The sequence below is a fragment of the Pan paniscus genome, chromosome 4 (genome assembly GCF_029289425.2).
Source record: "Pan paniscus chromosome 4, NHGRI_mPanPan1-v2.0_pri, whole genome shotgun sequence".
In the NCBI taxonomy this organism is placed as follows: domain Eukaryota; kingdom Metazoa; phylum Chordata; class Mammalia; order Primates; family Hominidae; genus Pan; species Pan paniscus.
In genome coordinates, this window is record NC_073253.2 from 40705012 (window position 1) to 40731241 (window position 26230).

Below are 26230 nucleotides of genomic sequence, written 5' to 3' on the forward strand. Positions count from 1 at the left end.
TGGGGTTACAGGTGTGTGCCACCATGCACAGCTAATTTTTTTGTATTTTTAGTAGAGACAGGGTTTCACCATGTTGGTCAGGCTGGTCTTGAACTCCTGACCTCAGGTGATCCACCCGCCTCAGCCTCCCAAAGGGCTGGGGTTACAGGCGTGAGCCACCACAGCCGGCCCCATGACTGCTTTTTTTTTTTTTTTAAATAAAATGTTCTCATTACTTAATATTTTTATTTTACATTCAGTTTTTAATTTTCTATGCTTCTATGGACAAGAATATTTGACATCTATATGTATAATTGACACCTATAACTTCGTCAAATACTTTCTTGGGCTGGTGACTAAACCAAAGGGAATAAATTCAATTTTATCTCCTCTTTTTGCCTCTGCTTGCACATTGTGTATGCATGTATGTGCACATAGGTACACATACATATATACACACACGTATATCTCCTTTATATACATGTGTATGAATAGGAGTATATACACAAAAGTATATACATGTGTATTATGATTGTATATGTACTTTTATATACACAGTCATGCATCACTTAACAACAGAAATACTTTCTGAGAAATGTGTTGCTGAGCGATTTTGTCATTGTGCAAACGTCATAGAGAGTATTTGCACAAATCTGAATGGTATACCCTACTACATAGCTAGGGTGTATGGTATAGCCTATTGCTCCTAGGCTACAAGCCTGTATAGCATGTTACTGTAGGCAAAATTGTAACACAATTTGTGTATCTAAACATAAAAAAGGTATAGTAAAAATACAGTGTTACAATCTTATACTACCACCATTGTATATGCGGTCTGTTGCTGACTGAAACATCAATATGCAGTGTATGACTGTACATAAAAAACATACATATAGAAAAGAAAAGAGGCAAGCTATAAGAACATAAGCAAGGAAAGACTATATGTCCAGTAAAAGGGTACATTGTGGTCAGTTTTAGAGTGGTTGAGTTAATTTGAGATAAAAATGAGTTGTATTTAAATAAGTATCTCAAATGAAAGTTGTATTATTTGTGTGATGGTCACAGGTCAGAATTAACATAAATGGTTCTATATGTTAAAACATTTTAAAGCAAAAACTGAGTTTTTTTTTCTTTTTCTTTTTGAGATGGAGTTTCGCTCCTGTCATCCATGTTGGAATGCAATGGCATGATCTCAGCTCACTGCAACCTCTGCCTCCTGAGTTCATGTAATTCTCCTTCCTCAGCCTCCCAAATAGCTGGGAATCCAGGTGTGCACCACCACTCCTGGCTAATTTTTATATTTTTAATAGAAATGGGGTTTTGCTATGTTGGCCAGGTTGGTCTCGAACTTCTGACCTTGAGTGATTTACCCTCCTCAGCCTCCCAAAGTGCTGGGATTACAGGCGTGAACCACTGCGCCTGGCTGAAAAATTTTTTTAAATGATAACAGTGGGCTACTTGAAAATAAAAAGGAACATGAATATTAAAGAGAAAATCAATCTAATTAAACACATGAAAATTGTCAATTTCACAGAAATGCAAATTAAAATACTATCGTTTTTAGTTTTTTATTTTTGAAACGTTTTCTTTTTTTTTTCTTTCTTCTTTTTTTTTTGAGCTGGAGTTTTGCTCTTGTTGCCTAGGCTGGAATGCAATGGTGCTGTCTCGGCTCACTGCAATATCCACCTCCCTGGTTCAAGTGATTCTTCTGCCTCAGCCTCCTGAGTAGCTGGGATTACAAGTGCCCGCCACCACGCCTGGCCATTTTTTTTTGTATTTTTAGTAGAGATGGAGTCTCACCATGTTGGCCACGCTGGTCTCAAATTTCTGACCTCAGGTGATCCGCCCGCTTCAGCCTCCCAAATTGTTGGCATTGCAAGTGTGAGCCATCGTGCCCAGCCCTGTTTTGTTTTTAATTGACACATTATAATTGTGCATATTTTTGGGGTACATTGTGGTATTTTGATGCATATATACACTGTTATGACAATCAGTCAGGGTAATTAGCATATCCGTTATCTCAAATGTTTATTATTTCTTTCTGGTGGGAGCATTCAAAATCCTCTCTTCTAGGTATTTTGAAAACATGCAATCATTGTTATTTACTATAGTCACCCTACTGTGCAATATCACACCAGAACTTATTTCTCATATCTAACTGTAACTTTGTACCTCTTCACCAACCTCTCCTCATCTCCCTTCTTTTTTTCCTCTGGTAACCACTATTCTACTCTCTACCTTTTTTTTTTTTTTTGAGACAGAATCTCTGTCACCCAGGCTGGAGTGCAATGGTGCAATCTCGTCTCACTGCAATTCCACCTCCTGGGTTCAAATGATTTTCCTGCCTCAGCCTCCCCAGTAGCTGGGATTACAGGCGCCTGCCACCATGCCTGGCTAATTTTTGTATTTTTAGTTGAGACGGGGTTTCACCATGTTCGCCAGGCTGGTCTGGAACTCTTGACCTCAGGTGATCCACCTGCCTCGGCCTCCCAAATTGCTGGGATTACATGCGTGAGCCACCGTGCCCAGCCTCTACTCCCTACTTCTATGAGATCAACTTTTTAAGATTCCACATAAGTGAAATCATGTGGTATTTGTTCTTCTGTGCTTGGCTTATTTTACTTAATGTCTTCTACATTTATGCATGTTGTCTCAAATAAAGGATTTCATTCTTTTTACGGCTGAACAGTATTCTGTTGTGCATATATACCACAATTTTTTAATACATTCATCCATTGATGGACAGTTAGGGTGATTCCATATCTTGGCTATTGTGATTAGTGCTGCAATAAACATGGGAATGCAGATACCTCCTCCACACACTGATTTCCTTTCCTTTGGATATACACCCAGTGGTGGGATTGTTGGTTCATATGGTAGTTTTATTGTTAACTTATTGAGGAACTCCATACTGTTGTCTGTAATGGCTATACAAATTTACATTCCCACCACAGTGTACGAGTTCCCCTTTATCCACATCCTCGTAACATTTGTTTATTTTTTGTCTTTTTGATAGTAGCCATTCTAACTGGGGTGAGATGATATCTCATTGTGGTTTTGGTTTGCATTTCCCCAATGCTTAGTGATATTGAGTACTTTTTCATAACCTGTTGGCCATTTGTATAACTTCTTTTGAGAAATGTCAGTCTTTTGTCCATTTTAAAGTCAGATTTTTTTTTTTTGCTATTGAGTTTTTTGACTTTCTTACATATTCTGGATAGTAATCCCTTGTTAGGTGCATAGTTTGTGAATATTTTCTCCCATTCTGTTGGTTGCCTCACCACTCTGTGGATTGTTTCCTTTGCTGTGCAGAAGCTTTTCAGTTTGATGTAATCCTGCTTGTCTATTGCACTTTTGTCACCTGTGCTTTTGAGGTCTGATTAAAAAAATTATTGCCCAGATCAATGTCATGAAGTATTTCCCCTATGTTTTCTTTTAGTAGTTTCATAGTTTGGGGTCTTATATTTAAGTCTTTAGTCTGTTTTGATTTGGTTTTTGTAAGTGGTAAGAAATTGGGGTCTAGTTTCATTCTTCTGCATGTGGAGAGCCAGTTTTCCCAGCACCATTTATTGAAGGCACTTCCTTTCCTCAGTGTGTTTTCTTGGTGCCTTTGTCAAAGCTCAGATAGCTTTAAATGCATGAATTTATTTCTGCGTCCTCTATTTTGTTGCATTGGTCTGTGTCTGTTTTTCTGCCAGTACCATGCTGTTTTGCCTAGTACTGTTTTGTAGTATATTTTAAAGTCAGTTAGGGTGGTGCCTTCAGCTATGTTGTTTTGCTCAAGAACGCTTTGGCTGTTTGGGATATTTTGTGGTTCCATACAAATTTTAGGATTGTTTTTTCTATTTCAGTGAAAAATGTCCTTGGTGTTTTGATAGAGATTGCATTAAATTGGTAGACAGTTTTGGGTAGTTTGGATATTTTAACATTATTAATTCTTCTAATCAATGAACTCAGGATAGCTTTCCATTTATTAATGTCCTGTTCAATTTTTTAAAATCAGTGTTTTATAGTTTTCATTGTAGAAAAATTAGACAACTTTCTTGGTTAAATTTATTCCTATGCATTTTATTGTTTTTGTAGTTTTTATAAATGGGATTGCTTTCTTGATTTCTTTTACAGATAGTTTGCTGTTGGCATATTAAAATGCTACTAATTTTTTCCTGTTCTCCTTGCTTCTCAACAGATGCCACAGAATTTTAACATAAACATAATATTTACAAAAGCTATGTCACAATGGGGAAAATGTTTTTGATGGGATGTTACATAAAAAGAAAATAGCACTAGGAGTTGTATGTCGAGTGTTATCCTGCAACTTTACTGAATTCATTTATTAGTTCTAACAGGCTTTTGGTGGAGTCTTCAGGGTTTTCTATATATAAAATCATGTTTCCTGGAAACAGGAATAATTCAACTTCCTCCTTTTCAATTTGGATGTCCGTTATTTTTTTCTCTTGCCTAATGTCTCTGGCTAAGACTTCTAGTACTGTGTTAAATAGAAGTGGTGAAAGTGGACATCCGTGTCTTGCTTCTGATCTTTGAGGAAAAGCTTTCAACTTTTCCTCACTCAGTACGATGTTAGCTATGGGTTTGTCACATATGTGTTTATTGTGTTGAGATATGTTCCTTCTACACATATTAGGGTTTTTATCATGAAGGATGTTGAATCTTATTAAACACTTTTTCTGCATGTATTGAGATAATCATATGGGTTTTATCCCTTATTCTGAATGTGATGTATCAGGTTTATTGACTTATGTTGAACCATCCTTGTATCCCCGGGATGAATCCCACTTTATCGTGGTGAATGATCTTTTTAACGTGCTGTTGGATTTGATTTGCTAGTATTTTGTGGAGGATTTTTGCATCTATGTCCATCAGAGATATTGGCCTACAGTTTTCTTTTTTTGTTGTGTACTTGTCTGGTCTTGGTATCAGGGTAATGTTAGCCTTGTAAGGCACAAACTAAGACAAAATACCATCCTTTCTTTCTTTCTTTCTTTTTTTGCCCAAGAAATTAGTAAAAGTTGCACTTAGTAAATGGTGAGAAAGTGAGAGAGAGAGCGAGCTGAGAAGGATGGGTGCTTTCATACATTGTCAATGGGAGCATAAATTGATATACTATTTGAAAACACAATTTGAACTATATACATTTTAGGAATCTTTAAAAGTTTTATACCTTCAACCCAATTATGCAACATCTAAGAGTCCTTACTGTGAAAGTAATCCCACTGATTAAAAAAACTTCTAGTTAAGGCTGGGCATGTTGGCTCATGCCCATAATCCTAGCACTTTGGGAGGCCAAGGTGGGTGAATCACCTGAGTACAGGAGTTTGAGACCAGCCTGGTCAAGATGGTGAAAGTCTGTCTCTACTAAAAATAAAAAAACTAGCTGGGTGTGGTGGTGTGTGCCTATAGTTCCAGTTACTTGGGAGGCTGAGGCAGGAGAGTTGCTTGAACCCGGAGGTGGAGGTTGCAGTGAGCCAAGATGGTACCACTGTACTCCAGCCTGGGTGACAGAGTGAGACTCTGTCTCAAAAAGCAAAACCAAACCAAACCAAAACAAACCAAAACAAACTTCTAGTCAAAAGGAATGTTAATGGGAGCCCTAAATGTCCCACCACAGAAGACTGGTGAGGCAAACAATGACATATTTACTTCATGAAATATTGTACAATTATTTAACATAATGTTTACAAAAGGTATGTCACAACAGGCAAAATGTTTATGATGGAATGTTAAGTAAAAATAAAATATCATTCAGTTGTATGGGGAATTAAATCAGTCATATTAAAAAGAAGAAAAAGTAAAACCCAAAAATAATGTGTAAAAAAGGCTGAAAAGAATTATATCCAACAATAGGCTATGGTTTTATTTGGCTAATGATGTACTTCTTTTTTTCTTACTTTTCTAATTTTCTTTATAGAACAAAACCTACTTCTAAAATCATAATTCATTTATTAGTTCTAATAGGCTTTTGGTGGAGTCTTCAGGGTTTTCTATATATAAAATTGTGTTGCCTGCAAACAGGAATAATTCGACTTCCTCCTTTTCAATTTGGATGCCCCTTATTTTTTTCTCTTGCCTAATTTCTCTGGCTAAGATGTCTAGTACTCTGTTAAATAGAAGTGGTGAAAGTGGACATCCATGTCTTGCTCCTGATCTTTGAGGAAAAGCTTTCAACTTTTCTTCACTCAGTACGATGTTAGCTATGGGTTTGTCACATATGTGTTTATTGTGTTGAGATATGTTCCTTCTACATATATTTAGGGTTTTTATCATGAAGCGATGTTGAATTTTATTAAACACTTTTTCTGCATTTATTGACATAATCATATGGGTTTAAAACCTATCCAATAATAACATACTAAGTAGGCTAAGATAAGTGAATGGTGCAGCTCCTATTCTGGTGTCAGATGAAAAATCCTACCTTTAAGGGAAATGGGTGAATTTTCCAAAAATTCTCGACATTGACATGGTTTAAGCTGAGTCATTACAATTAAATATGAGGTATAAAATGGACAATTATCTAGTTGTGTTTGTCACTTTGTATCCTTTTTGGTTGCCTGAGATGGTTCTGTTTACCAACCACCAGTGAGCCGCCATTTACCCCATGTTGTGTGAGTAAGCCAGACTCCTGGATACCTGTGCAGACTGGATTCTCAAGCCACTCCTGGACCATTCTGAGAATTAATTTCTAGAAACTCATTATTGCCTGTCTTCCTAAGGGCCCAATTTCATCAAATCTGATATTTCCTGTCCTTTTAAAATTATGCCTACAGCTATCAGTAACATCAGAAGTTACAGCTAGAAAAATTAAAGAGATCTTAGTTATAATGAGCAAACTAGTCTGAGGATCTTCAAGGATGGGAGGAGAAAGGTGTTACCAGACAATAGTTTTGGAAACTCCTTTTGCATTGCTTGATTGGAGAAAGGCCTGGCTTTGCCCTTCTCCCTTTCTCCTGGCTAGTGCCTACTCATCCTTAGGTCAAATTATGCATTGTCACTTTCTCATTGATGCTTTCCTTGACTCCCAAACCAGGATAGACCTTTACACTTTTCACAGCACCCTGTTCTTCTTCTTCCTAGGACTTGTAATTAGTACTTATTTTATTTACTTATTTAGACGGGCTCTTGCTCTGTTGCCCAGGCTGGAGTGCAGTGGCTCAATCATGGCTCATTGTACCCTCGACCTCCTGGACTCAAGGGGTCCTTCCACTTCAGCCTCTGGAGTAGCTGGGACCACAGGCACATGCCACCACACCTGGCCCAATACTTAATTTTTAAACCTTTCTTCCTGCTGGACTCTGAGCTCAAGGAGAGCAGAGCTCTTAATCTTTCTTTTTTTAAATCATGTCCCCAGTACCAAGAACAGGAGCCTGGTATGCCCTAGGTGCTGAATAAATATTTGTTTAATGAATGAATTTTCCGGTGTGAAGTCTACTAAAGAATTAGTAAGATCTACCAAAGAACTGTTGGCACAAAACGAAGTAGTGGTGGAGTTGGAACTATAACTACTAAAAGCTTTATTATTTTTCTTTCTTCTTTAACATTTTTATTGTTTTTATTCCACATACGTGTGTGTGTGTGTGTGTGTGTATTCATATTATTTCTCTGGCACTGAGTTGAAGAAGATTGGACTTGGCTTTTTGTGCTTGAAGTTGTTGGAAATATACTTTGGTGGTTTCCTCTACTATGAGAATAGCAGACATTTGGAACCCTTCCCAAAGTACAATCTGAATACTCCTTAGACAACTTCATCCACTTGAGCGGTGCTTTTATGTAAAGTTTAGCACAACCTAAGAAATGCACGTGAAGGCATTCTATGATTTGGCCTGTCTATGAATCCTGAGACCCCAAAGTATCTCTTTCCTAAAGTTCACAATAAATCACTTCACTTAGCACATTTTTTATTCTGCCACCTCCACTTCCCTGCCTTTTTAGAAGCAAAATTCTTGGAATTTATCTTACAGGCACAAATCACCTTGTAATTCTTTGCACTTACTTAGTAGCTATTGAGCATGTAACTACAGAGCTTAACAATTACGATATACTGTAATCATGCAAAGATTTTAATCTTTCAAATTAGATCTCACCTCCACACTGGGGAAGAAAAGGGAATTTACAGGATAATTAACTCATGGGCTAGTTGGCACTTCCAGTCATTGTCAGGAAGTCCTCTGCATGAACGGTCTTAAGGTACCATTTATTTTTTATTAAGTGCCATTTGTTAAAACTACTTTGCATGCTTCAAATGAAAGAAACTGGAGCAAACGCTTTTCACAAGCTGAGCAGCCTTTTTCCTGTAATGAACATTGGGCAGTGGTGGATAAATAATTGATCCTCCACATATAACAAGAGGCACAAGTCAAAATGTAAAAGTAATGGCTGGACACGGTGGCTCATGCCTGTAATCCCAGAGCTTTGGAAGGCCAAGGTGGGAGGATAGCTCGCGGCCAGGAGTTTGAGACAAGCGTGGGCAAAAACATAGCAAGACCCAATATTTGATTAAAAAAAAAAAAAAAAACCATGAAAAATTAACCAGGCGTAGTGGTGCATGCCTGTAAGTTGTAGCTACTCAGGAGGCTGAGGCATGAGGATTGCTTGAGGCTAGGAGTTCCAGGCTGCAGTGAGCTGTGATTGCACCACTGCACTCCAGCCTGGGCAACAGAACAAGACCATTCCTGAAAAAAAAAAATTAAAGTAAGATGCCCCACTGCACTCTGCTGTGCCCCCTACACCCACCGAAAGAAGCCAGATTTGTATGTATTCTTTATGAATTGGTTTCACAGAACTCTGGGGAAAGAGAGTTTTGAGTTGCAGAGCTACCTACCCTTACTCCAAACCAGAGGCGCTCCACCCTGCTGACAGGAGTGGATTGTGCACGTCTCACTCTGCATTCAGTGACCATGTTTGTAACTTGAAATTGGCCATGGTCGGGTGCAGTGGCTCATGCCTGTGATCTCAACACTTTGGGAGGCCAAAGTGGGCAGATCACTTGAGGTCAGGAGTTCGAGACCAGCCTAGGTGATATGGCACAACCCCATATCTACAACAAGTACAAACATTAGCCAGGTGTGATGGCATGTGCCACTCCAGAGTGAAACCCCATCTTGAAGAAAAAAAAAAAGAAATTAGCCACGACGGCACTAATTACACCATGAAAATCTGGCTTGTTATACATTTCCAGCACATCAATCTTAAACCAGTTCCAAAGTTACTTTTAGCAGAGAGAAGGAGAGAGAGGAAAGTACAAAAAGAGTAATAAAGGGAGGAGAGAGATAGTTGGGAAGACACACACACACACACACACACACATCCAGTAAAACAACCTAACAGAGGAGTCCCTGGCCCAGAGCAGAGGCTTAACAAATGTGAATTTCTCCTTTTCTTTGGCAGTAGAGACGAGGAATGAGGACTAAGGGGCTAGTACAGCAGTGAGTGGCTGTGGGGGGTCTTTATGCCTTTTGAGTCAATTGTCTCTGATAAATGTGGCATTTCCAGGGTTTGACCTACAAAAGTGAGGAGGCCGAGAGGAATGTGGTCAGGAAAGGTGGGCGAGTTAAAAAGAGAGGTGGTGCTGTTCTGCATCGGCTTCCATGGCAGGAGACTAGCCAGAGCAGGGAAATATGCAGGAAATTCAGCCGTAAGTGCACAGGGATTGCTGGGGACTGTGTTCAGGGCTTTGGGAAGGCTCAGAGCAATTCTTTCCTAGAGATATAATTGAACTGAGTGATTTTTCAACTTTGCAATCTTATTAGAAGCCATAAACCATTCTTTATTCACTATGATAAAGAGAATCATCAGGATGAAATTTTATCACCAATCAAAAAGTATTCTTGTGAGCTTATTATGTGACTTGTCTTCAAGCTGGTACTGCAGAGTGCAAGAGTAAGATAGAGCCTTTCTGAGCTTCCATGTTTGCTAATGCATTTCTTTATATTATTATGAGTTCCATTGCCATCATCAGTAAAATTACAGTACTGCTAATAGAGATCCATAATAATAAATTCTCTGCTATGGTTTTACACTTATTCATCCTTAGAGCTGGACTCCATAGGTCTTGTTTCCATGGGTCTCATCAGGGGCAAAGATAATCCACAGGAAATGGTAAGAGAACAATTAATCGCTGGGCAGTTTGATAGTCACGAAAAAATCCAGTGTGATTTAGAGAAGGGAGGTAGCACTGTGGGCAGGTTTTTTTTTTTTTTTTTTTTTGACGGAGTCTTGCTCTGTTGCCCAGGCTGGAGTGCAGTGGCACAGTCTTGGCTCACTGCAAGCTCCACCTCCCTGGTTCACACCATTCTCCTGCCTCAGCCTCCCAAGTAGCTGGGACTACAGGCGCCTGCCACCAGGCCCGGCTGATTTTTTCTATTTTTAGTAGAGACGGGGTTTCACCGTGTTAGCCAGGATGGTCTCGATCTCCTGACCTCGTGATCCGCCCGCCTCGGCCTCCCAAAGTGCTGGGATTGATTACAGGCAAGAGCCACCACGCCTGGCCAGGTAATTCTTATTTTAAAATTAATTATTAATTTATTATTATTATTGTACAAATAGAGTCTTGCTATGTTCCCCGGGCTGGTCTTGAACTCCTGGCCTCAAGCAATCCTCCCATCTTAGCCTCCCAAAGTGCTGAGATTATAGGTGTGAGCCACTGAACCCAGCCCAGGTAATTCTTAAAGACTATGTAATAGAGTCTTTCTGAGCTTCCATGTTTGCTAATGCATTTCTTTATATTATTATGAGCTCCATTACCATCATCAGTAAAGTGATAGTACTGCTAATAGAGATCTATAATAATAAATTCTTTGCTATAGTTTTAGACTCATTCATTCTTAGAGCTGCACTCCAAAGCAGGACATATGCCAAGTATTTTATATGCCTGCTTTCTACTCACTGAGTCAAGTTCAATACCTTGTCTCCAACTTTTTATCCTGTGAGTAGCAGAGCCAGTGGAAAAACAAAACAAAATAAAACACAAGCCTCTACATGTGATCACTGGCTCAAATGAAATAATTTGAAGACCAATATCAGATTTGAGGATAGAAGTTAGCCCAGGAAAGTTCCAAAATGCCAGAGGAGAAGAGAACAACCAAGAAAGTAATATATATATATACATACTTCTTGATGTGGAACAGATTTCCTCTGTGGACCTTCAGACAATAGGGAGGTATGAGGACCATATATGGAAAAATTGGAAGTCAAGATAAGTTGAGATTAAGGTGAGCACATGGGTTTCAGTCTCAGCAAGGAGCAATTCTAGGAATGTTTTAGAGATAGCGCCAGGCAGGCCAGCTGAGGAAGTGGCTATGGGAACTCAGCATAAGTTCAAGGGTCAAAGACAGCTTTTAGACTCGAGGCCTTGGGAACAAATTAGAGGAAAGAAATAAAGGAAACAAAAAAGATATTTTTATTTTCCAAAGAAGAAATTTAACTGGAACAATATCAGAAAATATAGACAGAAAGGATTAGTGTGTTTTAAAAGTGGCAGAGAAGATGAACAGGGGAGAAATGTAAATTTAAAAGCAGTCATCATCATCAGAAAAATGAAGTATTTAGTATTTTGGAAAGTAGGAAACTTAAATATCAAAGTATAAAAGAAAATCTAAACCTGGAATAGCTCCAAAATTGAATGGGCAATACGTTTTAGTCAAACTATTCAGAGAATATAGGGCAGAGCAGATTTCTAAGACAGAGATATGTCAGTTGTTTCCTGTTACACTGTTGTGCAGACAGGTCATAGCAACTAGTTTGACCGAAAGATACTGTCAAGATGGATCTTGGATTGACCAGATCACTGTGTCCAGGAGAAGATAGGGATTCAAGTCCTGAATCCATTCATTCCATTTTTCATTCACTCATTTAACAAATACTTACTGACTGCCTACTTCAAGTCCGTCTCTGTGCCATTGGGGATATGAAGATAAGACACACGCAATCCTTGCCCTTGGAGGGCTCTCTGTCAAGCAGACAAAACAGATGGCTTGGAAAATATGTAATTACAAAATAATGTAATGATGTGTTGTAATTAAAGAAAGTTAATAGGCAATTGCATTGCCTTTTAAAAAGAGACTCCCATTTCATTTCTGAAATTATATGTTGCTTACCCTACATAAGAGAATTACCCAATTCCTTTACATTGCTCTGTGGGGACTCTGAGGGCAAAGGAAGGCTATGTTAGAATAACTCGTCATCATGCAGAGAAAGCACAGATGTGATGGGGAGATACAAAGCTTGCCTCTGAAGGACATTTTTTGTTGGAGAAGCTTTCATTTTTATAGCATTCAACATAGTTCAATATTGAGCATCAGTGCTGTAAGAATATCAGCATTCTTCTTTATCTAGCAGAGCAGTTCTTGCCAGATGGCGTTTCCATTTCGCACAATGACATATGTCATTGGCAAACACAAAGGCAAAATGCTCAGTTGAAAAGTCAAAGATTCAGTCAATCAATAGGTCATCTTGTTAAATTGAAATCAAATGAGAAATTTTATTAATTTTGGAATTGAAAAGACATCTTTTGTTTTTCCAGGGAATTAATTAAATGAGAGGTGTTTTAGGGGTATTATATGGACAACAAGCATACTTTTAGAATCTTGTTCAAGAAGGGGAAAGACAATACTTGTAAGCATTCTGGGTTGCCTTGGGGAGGTATACCACGTGGTATATACATGGGGGATAGGATTTGATCTGTAGCATGAATTGATGATACAGGAAGTTCTTTATCACAGGGTTTGTCTCAACTTCTGCCTCATGCCTTTAGCCTACTGGCTTGTTTCTACACAATTATGGTGTGAAGAATATGCCGTTTGTAAAGCCCAAATCAGAAATGATCTATGAACAGAAGCTGTGTGTATTCATACAAAATGATATTGAGAAACAGCCGGGCACGGTGGCTCATGCCTGTAATCCCAGCACTTTGGGAGGCTGAGGTGGGCAGATCACAAGGTCAGGAGTTCAAGACCAGGCTGGCCAACACAGTGAAACCCGTCTCTACTAAAAATACAAAAAAATTAGCTGGGCATGGTGGCACACAGCTGTAATCTCAGCTACCCGGGAGGCTGAGGCACAAGAATCGCTTGAATCTGGGAGGCAGAGGTTGCAGTGAGCCAAGATGGTGCCATGGCACTCCAGCCTGGGCGACAGAGTGACTGCGTCTCAAACAAATAAACAAAAAAGAAATGTTGCTTCAGGCTGGGTGAAGTGGCTCACACCTGTAATCCCAGCACTTTGGAGGCTGAGGCAGGTGGATCACCTGAGGTCAGGAGTTTGAGACCGGCTGGCCAACATGGGGAAACCCTGTCTCTACTAAAAATACCAAAACTGTCTGGGAGTGGTGGTGGTGGACCTGTAATCCCAGCTACTTGGGAGGCTGAGGCATGAGAATCGCTTGAGCCCGGGAGGTGCAGGTTGCAGTGAGGCGAGATAGTGCCAGTGCACTCCAGCCTGGGAGGCAGAGCAAGACTCTGTCTCAAAAAAAAAAAAAAAAAAATGTTGCTCCAGAACGTGTTTCTGAAGAGATATTTGATTGTCAATTGTGCCTAGATTGGTGTGAGTCTGTATGAGCAGGCTCCAGCACACACTGCTTGAAGCTCATGTTTATAGTAAGATTCTGTGCTTAGTTTATTTTCATGGGGAGTGGTTGTAGCAAATGGAGATTACTGAGGGGAGGTATAAGACACTCTCAAGTTACCCCTTGGTGCTGCCCTTCTCCTATGGTCAAAACTCAGGAGAAACTGAATACTATAAATCCCCCTCTTGAAAGAATCTTAATGTCCATGAGCATCTTAAGGGATCCAAGTTCTGTTCAACTTAAATGTAGCGTTTCTCAAATTTAAGTTACCACCGAAACCTGCCCCATCACCCTTCTGCCATGTTGTTTCCCTACCAAAGTCCTACTGACATTCCAAGGAAATTGTGTTTCTTCAAACATGTTTGTGTGGGTACTCCCAAAAGAATTTTCAAAAACTACGTGTTCCCTCGTGAATATTTAAGTTAACAACTAAAATTTTTCATCATGGATTTAAAGACGTTCACTCTCTGTTAATAGAAGGTAGAAAACATTAACCATATTATAATTTGAAATAAGATTAGAGCTGACTATAGTGGAAATAAATATGATAGATTTGATAAAATAGATTTTAAGTATCTTTCTGAAACACCGAATCAGAATGAATTCAAATATAATTTTACCTGTGGGTTTTATTTTTAAAAAGTTGATAATTGTAGGAAACATTCCAGGAACATTAAATAATCAATGCCACAAATCTGTATGGCAGTTGATTATTTTGAATTCATTACCTCCAAAAAAAGATCAAGGCTCATCCTAACAGAAAGAGCCAAGATGATGGGGAAAGACAGGAAGTCTGTGGGGTTAAGGGACCTTGATGAATCATTACCCTGCTACAGAAAGATATGGGATAGGTTAAGGGTATGACTTTTTTGTTTTCAAGTGTGATTACAGTTATTAAGCAGTTTTAGAAAAGACACCATACAGAAGTTGAGGATCTAGACACTGATTCCCTTAGAATGATTCACTTAGCATATGGCCCTCCGTAAGTCTGCGGACCGCGGGGATGTGAGTAGCTCTCTTTGAAGACGTCTGCCTCAGAGTTCACTTCTGGGTGCTGCTTCTGTCAGAGGCATGTGAACCAGAGCAACTCCATCTTGAATGGGTAAAATGAAGCTGAGACCTACTGGGCTGCATTCCCAGATGGTTAAGGCATTCTAAGTCACAGGATGAGACAGGAGGTCGGCACAAAATACAGGTTATAAAGACCTTGCTGATAAAACAGTTTGCAGTAAAGAAGCCGGCCAAAACCCACCAAAACCAAGATGGCGATGAGAGTGACCTCTGGTCGTCCTCACTGCTACACTCCCACCGGCACCCTGACAGTTTACAAATGCCATGGCAACATCAGGAAGTTCCCTATATGGTCTAAAAAGGGGCAGCATGAATAATCCACCCCTTGTTTAGCATATCGTCATGAAATAACCATAAAAATGGGCAACAAGCTGCCCTCGGGGTTGCTCTGTCTATGGAGTAGCCATTCTTTCATTCCTTTACTTTCTTTTTCTTTTTCTTTTTTTTTTTTTAACCCATTTCGAATATGAGAGCACAACAGAGTCTTGCTCTGTCACCCAGGCTGGAGTGCAGTGGCATGACCTCAGCTCACTGCAACCTCTGCCTCCTGGGTTCAAGCGATTCTCCTGCCTCAGCCACCAGAGTAGCTGGGATTACAGGCATGCACCACCACACCCGGCTAATTTTTTACATTTTTGGTAGATATGGGGGTTCCATCATGTTGGCCAGGCTGGTCTGGAACTCCTGACCTCAAATGATCCTCCTGCCTCAGCCTCCCAGAGTGCTGGGATTACAGGTGTGAGCCACCGTGCCCAGCCTATTCCTTTACTCTCTTAAAAAAGTTGCTTTCAGTTTACTGTACAGACTCGCCCCGAATTCATTCTTGCACAAGATCCAAGAACCCTCTCTTGGGGTCCGGATTGGGACCCCTTTCCTATAACACAGCCACAGAATTGAGCAGTGACATCTGAATTGGTCTTTTGCCTAAGTCTCTTTTTGGTCCATAGCTCCCAAACCTTTTCTCTGTACTATGAAGCAAACTTCACAGCTGGTGGGAAGGTCCCTCCACAACACGGCCTTTGCTGAACTCATGCTTTCTTCCCCTCTGCTCAACCCCTTTCCCCAGGAGCCCTTCGCTCCAGCCTCAGGCATCTATAGACTCTTGCCACTGTGCCTTTGTTCTCTGTCTGGGAATATTATTCTGCAGCTATCTGCTTCTTCTACCTATTGAACAGTCTGACTCACCCCTCTGGGAGGGCTTCTTGTTCAGAGTCTCTCTCCCTGTCCCCCTGTCCTTTGTTTCTACTTCCAGTGTATCTTCTATATCTGTGTGCCTTGAATTAGCGTTGCCTGAACATGTATTGTCTCCTTCATTAGGTTCACGTCCAGAGCAGCAAGGACTATACTGTATTCACCTGTGTGCCCTCCTAGCACCTAGCACAGTGCTGGATAAATGTTGGTTGGTCGACCTCACCTAGTTTAAAACCATCTGGAATACGGGAGGCACATGGATCTCCAGGAGGAATGTTGCTCATCCTTGTACCTGGGGGACCTCTGCCTAAGGTGTTCGGCTCTTTGGCACTACCCATAGCTTGGGAAACCAAAGGAATAAAACATCTGTTTTCCCAACCTACCCTAACTAAAATGGCAGTGGTATGTGGGTGACTTGCAAGCTGGCTTATATTTATGGAATAGCTGTGAAATTTGCAGGGCTACCCTCAGCAATACAAAAGCAAATGAGTATCTCCTTTTACTAAGAGAAAAAAAAAGTCTTCATGCCCAAAGCATTGTAAGGAAAAGAAGACCTTAGTTTCCCCTAAAGGGTTTAACAAAGAATTTCCGTTTCTGTTGTCTGTAGTATCTGTGTGGCAGGTCCCTAATCTTTTCTTTTTAAAATTTCTCTCAAAGGATGGTTAAAGAGTCTTTAATTAACTATTAAAATGAGTGTTCTAACATGGAGGACAAGATTTAGAAAATCCCTTTAATTACTGGAACCAGATTTTCTCCTTATTTGTAAATGCCAGTTTACTCCCCAACCAAATTTGGCTTTAATTAAACTGGTGGGAGGCTGAGGGGGCGTGAGTGCTGGAAAGTGCCTTAATTTGCATTGGCCCCAGTTTCAATGACCCTATGGTTTACTGTTTAAACTGGAAAAACAAGCAAAATGAGATTTGCTTTCCAAACCAGGAACTCATAGAAATGAGACACACCCTTGCCACCTCCAATTTATTCAAATACCACTGCTGCAGGATTACCAGAGGGTCCTTCAGTGGCATGAGTTTATGAAGGAGCCATGCTTATTTATTTATTTTTTAAAATCTCTCTAGATACATTAATGAGGCAAAACTAGGCTTATGGTTCTAATGACAAAGAAAGAAAAACCAGAGTTTGCTCTACCCCTCTCTCAATTTAATGTTTAACATTCAATGCGGTGCACAGTTTGTTGAGAAAATAAGGTACATGTTTTGTCATTCCCCTTACGGATTTCAGTCAACACATGGAGGTGTTTGAAATGATCTGCTAATCCAGTTTTCTTTCCTTGAACCATCTGGTTCAAATTCTGTCTACCTGCTTGGGGTGCACCAGTCTCGTCTGCATGTACATATAAGGAAGTCACAACTCATTAACAGTTTAGGGAAAATCCCTGTGGAAATATACAACTTTACTATTGTGGTAGGTTTCCTCTTGGGAGCAAATTAGATAGGACTTTGATATAAACCAAAGAAACTTGAGGGTTTTTGGAAGACATGAGTGGTCCTGAAAAAAAACATTAAACTAATTTAAAAGCTTTTATTTTAAATGGTAACAAAGTTGTTGCCTAAAGTTATTGCTTAACATTAACTCACTCACACCATAGCTCAGCTGTACATGGTCGAGTGCAGTGAGTGATGTACAGAATGTGGCCTTACCAATTTCATCATGGGGCCCCGACCTAATTTCAGGGATGATCATCCCAAAATAATAATTCCGTGGCAGACATTTATTATTGACCAAGCCATCAGACCTACACAATCTTCTTGTTGCCTCCATTTTACAGGCTGGAAAAGCGCAATACCCTCTTTTTCAGCCTCCCTTGAAGCCAGGCATATCCACGTCACATGATTTTGGCCAAAGAATTACAAGTCAAAGCTTGACGGAGACTTCTGAAAAATATTTTTATTTCCTGATATAAAGGAAAGGCAACACTGGATCTACCCTCCCCTTCTTAAGCCCAAGGAGAAAATTCAATGTAGATGTGATGCCTACAGCTGAGATAATCATCTTATCGCTGAAACGGAAAAGCTATAGAAGTTGCAGGCATCAGTCTGCCTTTGGCGAGGTACTGAACAGAAACCAGCCTCCTTCTAGATTTCTTCCTATTTAAGTCACTTTATTGGTTAATTGCAGCTGAACGCAATCCTAACTGATATAAACCCTTTACACTTGTATGTGTGCCTTGAGAAAGAGCTTCCTGAGCATAATAACTTGTCAACTTTCCTTCTTCCACTGGGACACCTCCAGTGGTTGGGTTATCCATACAGTCCTGGGAAAAGGCATTTGGGCCTGAGCACTTGCTGGATGATATGGGAGAAGTTGAATGAACAAGTCATAGACCTCAGAAGAAAGATTAAGGATTATTCCCTGCCTCCACTATACCTATGCAAGAAGTGATCCAATTAGAATGTTCCAGTCTCACTATTTTATATGTTATGAGTGAAAATGAAAAGTCAGTTATTCATATAATGACACCCTTCTCCTCCATCACAGGCCCAGTCTCTGATTCACTGACACACTTCTCTCCCCCTACTTCTCTCTGCCTACTTCTCCAGCTGTTAGGAATCTCCTAATGAGGTCCACGCAGTGGTTGATTTGCTTATTTATTTATTTGTTTGTCATAGGTGAAGCTCGATGCCAATCAACACTCACTTCCTCCTTCCCTCCTCCTTCCCATTTTTCCTAAGCACTTTGCCTCAGCACCACAGGTCTCATCTTACAGAGTTATTTCAGAGGTGCAACATCATCGTCGGAAGTTATAGTGCGTGCAGATTTATAGTGTCTGACATGCTAGCTAAAAAAGAAAATCTTTGGTGATGAGGAAATAAAAAGAGAATCCTTAAGAGCAGATGCAGATGTTGTATTTCCTGATATAAAATAGGATAGAATATCTCAAAGAAATATGCTGTCATAAACATTTTTACTTTTCCTGAATGGGATTTTGTTGGGGGGAAGGAAAAAGAAAAAGTACTTCCTATTGACCTCACAGAATAGAATGGAAAATAAGGCTACAAAAATCTGACTGTGTTCATTTTGGGGTTTTCCCTAGAGGTGCACTGCTCAAGGACAAAGAATCTTTTCTAAGAGGAGATTTTCCTCTGCCCGGAAAAAAAATCCCAAAGACAGACCCCCAATTCAGCAGGTCAAAGGTCCACTCCACCAAAACCTCCTCTGGGCCCAGAGGCGCTGCTTGGGCAGGAAATGGTAGATTTCCTCTTCAATAGGAAAACTGAGCAGGTTTGGGGAAGGGAGGCAGCTGTTTTTGACCACTCAGATTCAGAATTTAAACTGGGAGAGATAGCCTAGAGCTGAGATCCCATCCCCAGGTCTGTGGGGAAGGGTTAATGTGCCGCCTCTTTTTACAAATACCACGTTAGCCCAACTAGAAATGCCTAGTGGGAGGCGCTGGTAACATTCTGCAGAGCTTAGTGGCCGAATGCCCTGGGGACAGTGTTCCCCAAAATGCATTTTGGTGTTGCATAAGACCTTAATAAGAACTCCATGAAAAGACGTTTCCTTAGCCAAATAAATGTGGGGGAAACACTGACTTAAAGGTAAACAAGTTCCTTCACTATTGTGATCCTCTGAGTGGATTTAGTATCCAACATTCTCCAAATTTACTTGATGACAAACTTACTTTTTTTGTTTTTCTTTTTCGTGAGTAGCAAAATGCTCTTCAAACAGTAGCAAACAGTTCTGACAGACAATGAAGGGAAATGACACAGTGAGAAATCTGTTGCCAGCATCCATCTTCCCTCCCCTCCTCAATCTTCATCAGCTATGTAAGATAGATAACAGTTAACTGTATTTGGTCACTTGTACCTCATATGTTCCTAACCCAGTTCTTCAGGGTAGATAGGAGTAACCATTCATTGAATATCCGAAATTTCTTGTAAAGAACATGGTCTTACCCAGAAAGAATTTGGAGGCTGAGTATATTGTTCTGCCCCTACTTATTGGCAATGCAAAGTTTACCTTTTTGAAGGGGGAAAAGCTTCAGAGAATATGGTACTGTTTACACAGGCACAAGAAATTATTGGCAAAACTGCAGCTGTATTTTTCAGAGCCTCATGAATTACCCATTGCATTCATGGAGAAAGCCGATTGCTTTCCCCTTTTTGTTTGGTCTTGAAACAAAACCTTGGCTAATTCCTTTGTTGGGAGAGAAAATAATTTGAAAATGATTGTTCATTTTTTAAAAAGAGGTTACTTTTTTCTTCTCCTTTTTTGCCAGCTGGGATGATTCACGGTTAAGATCTCTATTCTTTTTAATATCCCTACAATAGTACATATGCTGACAGCTAGAAAATCCACCTCCCCACCCCAGAACTTTTTTTTGAGCTCCAAACCAATTGATACAACCTATTGAACAGCCATTTCAGGATGTTCCAGAGGCCCCACAAATTGATCACTGTTCATTCAGACCCTGCTCTACTCTTTCAGCAATTTCTACCCTGACTAATTTCCATGACCCCAGCCCCAAACCTGGGAGTCATCCTTATCTTTCTCTCTCCCTGTCTGACTTTTTGCATCCAATTGTCAAGTCTACTTCAAAATAACTCTCGAAAATGTCTCCTTGTCTCCATTTCTTTGGCTTAATTTGGTCAGTCTTTGCCTTGCTTGCCCTGAGCTAGGCATCTTCCTCACTAAGTCCCTACCTTCTCTGTACACCAACCTCCAAACCAGCCTTTCCATGTTAATTACCAGAGCAACCTTTTAAAAACAAATTAGGCCAGGCACAGTGGTTCACTCCTGTAATCCCAGCACTTTGGGAAGACGAGGTAGGATGATCATCTGGGGCCAGGAATTTGAGACCAGCCAGGGTAATCTTGAATAGGAGCTGGGTAAAATGAGGCTGAGACCTCCTGGGCTGCATTCCTAGATGGTTAAGGCATTCTGAATCACAGGATGAGATGGGAGGTCAGCACAAAATACAGATCATAAAGACCTTGCTGATAAAACAGGTTGCAGTAAAGAAGCTGGCCAAACACCACTGAAACCAAGATGGCGATGAGAGTGACCTCTGGTTGTCCTCACTGCTACACTCCCACCAGCACCACAACAGTTGGTTTACAAATGCCACGGCAACGCCAGGAAGTTACCCTATATGGTCTAGAAAGGGGAGGCATGAATAATCCACCCCTTGTTTAGCATAGCATCAAGAAATAACAATAAAAATGGGCAACCAGCAGCCCTCAGGGCTGCTCTGTCTAAGAAGTAGTCATTCTTTTATCCTTTACTTTCCTAATAAACTTGCTTTCACTTTACTCTACAGATTCATCCTGAGTTCTTTCTTGTGTGAGATTCAAGAACCCTCTCTTGGTGTCTGGATTGGGACCCCTTTCCTATAACATATAGTCCCAACTACTCAGGAGACTCAGGCAGGAGGATAACTTGAGCCCAGGAGTTTGAGACTGCAGTAAGCTCTGAAAGCACCATTGCACTCCAGCCTGGGTCATGGAGCAAGACCCATCTCAAAACAAACACACACACACACACACACACACACACACACACACACACACACACACACACAAAACAAAACAGAAACCCCAAAATTAGATTTGTTGGCTCCCTTGCTTAAAATCCTTCACCAGTTCCCTACTGCAGATGGGATAGAGTTCAGGTTTGTCTGTATAGCCTACCATCCTTCAAGATCTGATGACAACCTTTCCGTTGTCATCTCCTGTTGGCCCCCACCTCACCCTAGGCTCTACTCATGCTGGTTTCCTGGGCATTTATCAATGCTGTTGTTTCACATTGCTCTGCATGTTACCTACTATTTCCTTTTCTTCAATCACCTTGGTTCCTTTTTTTGCCTGATGAACTTCTTCTTTTTTTTCTTTGAGACGCTCGGCTCACTGCAACTTCTGCCTCCTGTGTTCAAGTGATTCTCCTGCCTCAGCCTCCCGAGTAGCTGGGATTACAGTCACCCACCACCACCCCTGGCTAATTTTTGTATTTTTAGTAGAGACTGGGTTTCACCATGTTAGTCAGGCTGTCTTGAACTCCTGACCTCAAATTATCTGTCTGTCTCAGCCTCCCAAAATGCTGAGATTACAGGCGTGAGCCACCGTGCCCAGCTGCATGATGAACTTCTATCCCATATCTGAAGCCACCATCAATTGCTTCTCTTTTGAGAGCCTTCTCCAGGCTCTTTATGCAGAAACAGCCACTCTGGTGCATTTTTGGGTCACCACTATTCCTTCATCAGAATCCTTGATTTTTACCTGGGTATACAAAAGTGTGAGAAATAATACATATTTGTTGTTTTGGCAGTGGATCATTATGTATCAAATTGATACAATCTGGCATATAGTGGTGCTTAAGAAATGTTCAGTGAATAAGCAAGTTGTTCATCCCTGAGGGTACTTTATTTTCCTGGACAAGATGATAAGATTTGGTGATTAACTGGCCTAACTTAGGAGTTGCCTAATGGAGGAGAGACCTATCGGGGGAATGCCAAAGATAAATTCTTTTCTCTTTGCCATCCTAGAACTCTCAGTGGGCAGATGGCAGTGGGCTGCATGCTCTTGTTCCTTCAGCACAAGTATTTTGGATGCCCTGAACTCCAGCCTCACAGAACCGGGACCAGATGTCACCAGGCTGGTGTCTTATTTCCTGTAGCCAGCTAAGCATCTGAGACTTTTAGATGACCAAATAAGCATCTTGCCTTGCCATTTTTCAAAAAAGCAAAAATACAAACCTAAATTTTTTCTCAAAACTCTGGGTTTTTGAGGATTTTAGGTTAGTGAAACTATTCTATATGATTCTATAATGATGGCTACATGTCATTATGCATTTGTTCAAACCCATAGAATGTATGATACCAAGAGTGAGCTCTGATGTAAACTGTTGACTTTGGCTGATAATAATGTGTCATTGTAGGCTCATCAATGATAACAAGTGCATCACTCTGGTGGGAGTAGGGGATATTGATAGGGGAGGCTATGCATGTGTGGGGACAAGGGATATATAAGAAATCTCTATAACTTTCTATCAGTTTTGCTGTGAACCTAAAACTGCTCTAAAAAAATCAAGTCTAGGCCAGATGTGGTGGCTCATGCCTGTAATCCCTGCACTTTGAGATACCAAGACGGATTACCTGAGTTCAGGAGTTCAAGACCAGCCTGGTCAACATGGTGAAACCCTGTCTATACTAAAAATACAAAAATTAGCTGGGTGCAAAAATTAGGTGGTGCATACCTGTAGTCCCGGCTACTTGGGAGGCTGAGGCAGGAGAATCGCTTGAACCTGGGAAGTGGAGGTTTCAGTGAGCTGGGATCACGCCACTGCACTCCAGCCTGGGTGACAGAGCGACTCTGTCTCAAAAAAAAAAAAAAAAAAAAAGCCTATTAAAAAAATATTTGTGCATAGGATGCAGGAAGAGGAAGGTTGGCCAGGTACAGGACGTTTTGTGTATATGTTCCTTCCCCTTTTTTTCTAAGGTAAATCATACCCCCAATCTCTACCATCCTTCTTTCTCTTGCATTTCCCAGCCTCTCCCACTTCACTGGCTCCTGCCTCCTTACCTGTGATCAAACATAAGTTTGTCTCAACCTAAAGAATCTTCCTTGATTCTGCACCCATCACTCAGGCTATGTCCACCAAGTGGCCTCTCGTGACGGCCTCCGACTCTCATTCCTGTTCTGGCTGTTGCAATCTGACTTCCATCCCAAATATTCCATTTCTCCTGCCAAGGTCAAATCTGACCTAGTTGCCGAATTGGATGGAAAGTTCAGCCCTTGTCTAATTTACCTCTCTGCTGCCATTGAAACTCTGTGAGTTCTCTCTGAGGCCCCACCTCCTCTTGGCTGCTGTGACACTGCTCTGTCCTGGTCCTCTTCCTACCTCTCTGACAGTGTGCTTTCACATTGCTTTTTTTTCTTCTACCTACATATTGATGTGAAAGACTTACCCATCCCTTGAAACCCAGTCCAATTTCTACTTCTACAAAATCGAACCTCATTTCTAGAATTACTGATCATAACTTCATTTTTCTAAGACTCAGTTTCTTCATCTGCAAAATCAAGATCATTAGAGAACCTACTTCATAGGACTTTTGTGAGGATTCAAGGTAAGGAATTGAGCATAGTGCCTGCCATTTACGGAGCTCTTAGTATACGTTGGCCATTATGAATATTATTTCTAAGTGGAATAAATGCCTTTATTACAGTACTTATGAATGGATATTTCTCTCTGGATTGAGGGATCCTGAGGGTGATTGGGGAATTGAAGAGGGGAGTCGGTTTCCTCATCTTTTTGTTTTATTTATTTTTTATTTTCTGAGACAGTGTCTCACTCTGTCGCCCAGGCTGGAGTGCAGTGCCATGATTACGGCTCACTGAAACCTCAACTTCCAGGGCTTAGATGAGCCTCCCACTTCAGCCTCCTGAGTAGCTGGGACTGCAGGAGCATGCCACCACACCTGGCTAATTTTTGTATTTTTTGGAGAGACAGAGGTCTCACTATATTGTCCAGGCCAGTCTTGAACTCCTGGGCTCAAAAAATCCACCCACCTCAGCCTCTCAAAGTGCTGGGATTATAGGCATCAGCTGCGGCGCCTCTTTTGATTTCTTTCCAGTCACTCAAATTTCCTGTAGTTTGTATTGCTCTGACTCATGATAATGAATTCTGTATCATTCAGTACAATCCAGCTCAGTTCAACAAAGCCACATTAAGCTGTCTATTGAATATCAGACCTTGCACTAGGCTTCGAGATGCACAAATGAATGAAGATCAATCCTTGCTCTCCAGGAGTTCTAAGTTGGGCTAAGATCGCTTGGGTACAAACTGTCTAACTTTTACACCAAGTTGGAGATTTAGGCATGATAACTACAACAGGGTTGGTCTGGTGATTTGGGGTTGGCTTGAGGGTTAATTCAATGTGTGGCTATAATTACACAATTGGGTGTGATGATGCCTGCGTCTCCCAGGTGATTGCGTTTACTCACACCAGTGAGACTGTTCAGGTGTGTTTTGTGTTCTAACAGCTTCTGCTTCTTTGAGGCTGATTTTCTTGGCCAGACTTCCACAGCCACTAGGTTCACTCTTCTAGGGAGTCTGCAGAACTTGTTCCCAGATGTCTCTTTCCTAAGGAGTGGAAGGGAATTTGGACTGGGTGACCTCTAAAGTCCCTCTGACCTTGACACTCTTTGATGTTAGAAAAGCAGCCCAGAGGCCGGGCGCGGTGGCTCATGTCTGTAATTCCAGCACATTGGGAGGCTTGGGCAGGTGGATCACGAGGTCAGGAGTTCGAGACCAGCCTGGCCAACATGGTGAAACCCCATCTCTACTAATAATACAAACATTAGCCGGGTGTGGTGGTGCATGCCTGTAATTCCAGCTACTTGGGAGGCTGAGGCAGGAGAATCGCTTGAACATGGGAGGCAGAGGTTGCAGTGAGCCAAGAATGTGCCATTGAACTCCAACCTGGGCAACAAGAGCGAAACTCCATCTCAAAATGAAAAAAAAAAAAAAAAAAAAAAGAAAAGCAGCCCAGAGCCAGAGGTCAGAGTTCGGCGGCAGCATTGATGCTGGCCTGTTTGGCTTGTTAGTGTTAATCAGTAAACGGGTTGCTAAGACAATGAGAAACAGATTCTAGTGGATTAAGGTGGAGGTGGGGTAGAAGACAGTGTTCTTTGAAGACAACAGTAGTCAGAGGGAAACATAAAATAAGTCCAGTTTAGGCTCCACCCTCTCCGGGAAGCCTTTCTGCTCTCTTGGCCCTAGGTGTCTATATTCTAGGTATATATATTCCAGATATAATATATTCTGGATTTAGACCATGATGGACCTCTGACCATAGGGCTTTGCTCTTTGTTTTTTTAAAATGAAGTGTGTTTTGCAATCACCAAAGAGATTTTGATCTACTCAAGGTAGTGACTTTGTTTTGTGCATTTTTTTGGAAATGCCGCTTTTCCCATAGCACCTAGTTCCAGCTAGAGGCAGAGTATGTGTTTCATGAGAATTCGACTGATAGCCTGACAGTTTCCAAGGTTTGCAGCTTAAGCCTTCTGTGGTGGGCAGCAGAGGCTCGAGGCTTCCTCTCCTCACTGCAAGTCCCTGAGAAGGATCTCGAGATGGTGCTTTTCCTGAAACCCCCCTGCACCCAATCCACTGCTACTTGAGCTGAGTTCTTTCATAGTTGGTTCCCAGGAACAATCAACCAAGTATGAAAGATGGGGTGACAGACTTTTCTTGGCGTGCAGGTGGGGGCTGGCTTCCCATTCTCCCTGAGGAAGTAAACACTTTCCGTATATCCTTCACCCTGACTTCCATCTGTGGTTCATCTCTTAAAGTCCAAGAGGGCTGTGGAGGTGATGGGTGCAAAGCTTTTCAAAATTTCATGGAAATTTTGTGATGTATGCTTTTTCTAGAGAATAGGTCTATTCCTTTAAATACCTTTATGTT